Source organism: Cebus imitator, unplaced genomic scaffold (assembly GCF_001604975.1).
Source record: "Cebus imitator isolate Cc_AM_T3 unplaced genomic scaffold, Cebus_imitator-1.0 Scaffold162, whole genome shotgun sequence".
NCBI classification, from domain to species: Eukaryota; Metazoa; Chordata; class Mammalia; order Primates; family Cebidae; genus Cebus; species Cebus imitator.
This window is the reverse complement of record NW_016107477.1, coordinates 2,016,722-2,022,060: the sequence shown is the minus strand read 5'-3', so window position 1 is coordinate 2,022,060 and position 5,339 is coordinate 2,016,722.

Genomic DNA, 5,339 nt, shown 5'->3' with positions numbered 1-5,339 from the left:
ACATCAACTGAGCCTGGAGTTTTGCAGGATGATAGCTCTTTGATAATGTTCCCAGTTGCTTCCATTGTTATTATTTTGTTAAGTTACCTCTTCCAGAGTCAATTTTGAGAACTGGATTTCCCATCGCCAAGGTGTCCTGCAGGATGGTGAGTGAGCCAGGGCCCACGAAGCCACCTATAATCCCATGTATGTGGAAAATTTGAAAGGGCTAGCTTGTAGTGACATAAAGCAAGACAGTGGTTTCTATAAAGAGTTGACTGGGAACTGACTAGAAAAGACAGTAGGAAACTTTTCAAGGGTAAGGAAAATGTTTTCTATCATGAATATGGGAGTGGCTGTAATTGTTTACATTTGTCAATCTTACCAAATTGTAAACTTAAAATTGCTCAATTTTCTTATCCATAGAATATACCTCAATAATGTTTATTAGGAAAAAGAGCTTGTATCTGAGCCAATCACTGGCAAACAGAATAGAATTACCTTGACCAACTTCAGTTTATCAAGATTCACTCCCCGGAGTGAGAAAGAGCTCATTTCCCTCAGAACAGCCTGTCATCAACCTGGAAGGAAGGCAGGGTTAAACCAGTAGTGTCTTCTGCCCTGGGCATCTACATGCGGGCTTTGGAGAACACAAATGCCCTCACTGAAATGACAGACTCTTCATCTCATAATTAAAATCCAACCTTTCATGAATAGCAATTAACTACTGAACCAAAACTGTGCAGAATGTTAATGAAAAATAGCCATTCAATTAGAAGTCACACATCAAACAAAACCTCCAGCTCAATAAGCAGGCAACCAGAAACCAGTAGATTAAGCTCCCCCAGAACAAGCTGTGAGACTGTGACCAACACATGTGGCATGTGACCTTCTTTTAACTCCTCTTTTCCTTCGCTCCATATGGGTCATTTTATTTTCAGTCCTTGGCTGCTTAGCTTGTCCTTCTGGCTTTGAACGGAGGTCATTTTTGGCCTAACTTAGAGAGGAAAGGCATATGCTGTTTAGCTCTTGAAATGTTTATTTTTCTTCACTACATATGTTTTGCTTCCTTCTCTAACATCTGTACCGAAATGTAAGAAGTCTGCCTTACACCGATGGATCTCATTACAATGGGCCTAGGCTGGTCCCAGCTTCTCCCTAGTATTTTATGCACTAGTTATAAAGCTATGCATAACTTCTGCTCTGCTACTAGCGATGCATTATTGGTACTTAAGGAATTCAGGCACAGATTAACTAAGACCTGGTATCAGCTCACTTGAAACATCTGATATTTAAGGAAGTCAACCAAATAGAAAAATAATCGGTGCATTCTTTCAGATTCTTTAGGTCCTAGATACTTTAGGAATGTAGGTAATCAAAAAACAAACAAGCCTGGCCTTGTTATCTCAGTCTCTTCTCTTTGTAAAAGCCCTCCGTGAGTTAATAAAGATGTAAAGCTGTGACCTGGGCTCTAAAGAAGGTTAATATGAGAATCTGTTTGAATTTCACTGTGTCTTGGAAACCTGTAACTAAAAGTATTGTCCATTATGCTGATAATCCACAAATATATTCACTCTTGAAATTATTTATGCTTCAATGTTTGTCTCGGCAGATAAATGTCCATGTTTTCTTTTATTAGAAAATGAAAACTTTGAAGTCCTTAGCTGTCAGGAAACATAAAAGCTAAACCTACCGCAGAATTATAATGATGCGTGTAGTGTAGCTACAACTGAAATATTTGCTTTTGTAAATGGTCTCCATCAGAGTCCCTGGCAAAGTCTCAGTTCTAGAGACCGGGGCCCTCTAGCTAACATGACTCCAGACTCACTTCTTTCTTAAGGCCCTTCTTGCCCCTAGTGAAGTTCTCATTCCACATCTGGAATTGGTAATGCATTGTCTCAGGACACACTTGGAGAATGTCTGGAGCAGAAGGAAAAAAAAACTTCCCCATTCTAGCAGGGATTAGAGTTTCCTGAATTGGGGTCCTCAAGAGAACCCCCAAGCTGCTCCAATAATAAGCTTCCTTGTTTACTGTGAACTCCATCTGAACAAAACACCTTGTGGAGAGCGGTCCTGATTGTGCTTTGGATGCTGGCATGGCTTGATCTTGCCCGTTCCCGTCTCTCTTGCTCTCCATTTCTTCTTCTTCTTCTTTTTTTGATCTGAGATGGAGTCTTGCTCTGTTGCCCAGGCTGGAGTGCAGTGGTGCAATCTCGGCTCACTGCAACCTCCACCTCCCTCCTGGGTACAAGCAATTCTCCTGTCTCAGCCTCCCAAGCAGCTGGGGTTACAGGTGCAAGTCACTACACCCAGCTAATTTTTTTGTATTTTTAGTAGAGACGGGGTTTCACCATATTGGCCAGGCTGATCTCAAACTCCTGACCTTAGGTGATCCGCCTGCCTCGGCCTCCCAAAGTGCTGGGATTACAGGCATCAGCCACAGTGCCCTGCTCCATATCTTCTTCTCCATGCTCACCTGGAATTCCTAGACCTGAGTTCTAGCTCTCATGCGTCTCCTGACAATGTCCTAGCATAGACTACAAGAATTTCTCTGTGATCCTCATTAGCACTGTTTTCCTAATATTTCTGGTTCTTCTCCACTTACGGACACATAATTGGACCCCACTCTCATGGTTTCTTGAGGTTAGGTATGACCAGGTGACTTGCCGTGGCCTATGGAATATAAACAGAAACTTTAAGAGCCAGTGTGTGACTTACTTCTTTGCTTGCCTCAGTTGGAAGACTATGTTAAAATGAAGCTTCCATCAGCTTGGATCCCTGAGTTACAATAGTGAACAGAGCCCACTGCTAATCCACAATAATGGAGAAAGAGTTCTCTGTGGTTTTATGCTTCAGAGATTTGGGACGTGTCTGTTTCTGCAGTATAACCCAGCGCATCCCCATGTATGTCCTCTCCTGGGTTGCGCTTTAATTTTTCTGTTTTTGTAGTATTGTACAACACTTTCACATCCTGTATTTCATTGGCTATTTCAGAACTTAGTTTGCATTCTGTTTTTCATTTTACACCTTATTATCCATCATTATTCTTAGAGACATCAATATTCATGTTTACGACCTTTAGCATCTTAGACTTATAGTTCCTGCCCACCTTACCTTTAGAAATTTTCTTCTTCATATCAGCAAAATCACTAAATCAAACCTTTCTTGCAAATTCCAAACTCCACACCCCTCTGCCTGGATTCATCTTGATTAAACTACTTAAGGCATTGCCTGCCTGTTTCCTCACTGAAAAACAATGCGAATCAGCATACCTTATCTCCTAGGGCTGCCACAGGGATTCAGTGAGACAATGCACAAAAGCCCTGCGCCCAGTCTCTGGTATGTTACAGGTAGGGAGCTGCTGGCTGTAATAATTACTGTCACTATGGTGTGCTGTCAGCAACTGCTCTCTACCACACTCTAGACTTACTCTCCATTCTTGACATTTCGGATATTTTGTTCTAATTCTAATTTTGTTTTCAATTTGTAATTTTTGATCTATCAGCTTCCTTTGACAATGGAGGACTCCTCCTGTATTTTAGCTCCATGCATCCTGGCTATGGCTCCCCCTAAATCACTCATCCCTTAGACTGGAGTTGACTACAGATGCATGAATGAGCCCAGGATGGCCAGCAGAAAAAGCCTTCAACTGAGCCTGTCTAGCTGGGAACTCACAGAATCAACTTGAGGAGAACAAATGATTGTTTATTGTTAAGTTTGGGGATTGGTTTATGAAACACAGCAAAAATGAAAGTACACTTTTTAGACCTGCAAACTTAAGCAGGTTAGCCAGTCTCTGTGAACCTCTGTTGTTTTACCCACAAAACAGGAATCGTATGGTTGGGCGCGGTGGCACATGCCTGTAATCCCAGCACTTTGGGAGGCCGAGGCAGGTGGATCACCTGAGGTCAGAAGTTCGTGACCAACCTGACTAACATGGTGAAACTGTGTCTCTACTAAATTAAAAAAAATAATAAAATAAAACAGCCAGGCATGGTGGCACCTGCCTATAATCCGAGCTATTTGGAAGGCTGAGACAGGAGGATCACTTGTACCTGGGAGGTGGAGGTTGCAGTGAGCCGAGATTGTGCCATTGTAGTCCAGCCTGGGCAACAAGAGCGAAACTCTGTTTAAAAGAAATGGGAATCGTATTTATCTTGCGTATGAGGATTAAGCAACTGGCATACTAGCCGCTCAGCAAAGGGCGTGTCACTTATCTTCTCTGAAACTTTCTGGTGTCCTCATGATGACCATTCTTTCCTCCTTTGTCCTTTCTCCTTCCTCAGTGTCCCTACTCCAGCTCTCACCTTCAATGGGTCAATCCTGGAACCCCTTTTCGGGGAAGGCTCCCACCATCTGCTAGGAGCCCTCTTGTCTTGTCTTGCTTTCACTTCAGTTCTCTCTGCACAGTCTCAACTTGGTAAGCTCCCTTACCTCAGCTAATCTGAGATCACGCAGAGAAGACTGGATCCTCTGGCCTCAGCCACAAACTCCATCTGTCTTGAATTTCCAGCTCTTTTTCTAACACTGCCATTTGACTATCTGGTAACATCAAAATGACAACAATCAAACTGAGCTCACGATTTCCTCTCCCATTGGTTCACCTTCCATCCAACCATTGTTTTTTTCATTCTCAGAAAGAAAATTTTAAGTCCACAATTTCCTTGATCATCTGCATCCAATTAGTCACTAAGTCATGTTTCTTCTTTTGAAATCTCAGCTTCTTTCCCCTTCTTCATTCCCACTGCCATATTCCTCTTCTGTCTCCTACCTCCACCCACATGGCCACTTCCATTTCTCTTCATTCCACTCTTTATGTTTACTGCTAGCAGATAGATTTTCCTTTTCTTAAAAAAAAAAAAAAGATTTTCGTTTTGTTCTTGTGCTTAAGAACTGATAGTAGGCCGGACATGGTGGCGCATACCTGTAATCCCAGCATTTTGGAGGCCGAGGCCGGTGGATCACTTGAGGTTAGGAGTTTGAGACCAACCTGACCAACATGGTGAAACCTTATCTCTACTAAAAATACAAAAATTAGCTGGGTGTGGTGGCACGCATCTGTAATCCCAGCTACCTGGGAGACTGAGGCAGGAGAATCGCTTGAGCTTGGGAGGTAGAGCCAAGGTCATACCACTGCACTCCAGCCTGGGTGATAGAGTGAGACTCCATCTCAAAAAAATAAAAAAATGATAATGATTTTACATCAACTCTGCTTAAAGCTCAAATTCCTCACCACTGGTTTCCTCCTACACATGTGGTTTACCTGCAGGATTCAAACATATCTCCCGCCTCTCACTAATTGCTCCATGCAAAGGGTCCTTTTTTTCTTTTCTTTTCTTTTTTTTTTTTTTTTAAGACAG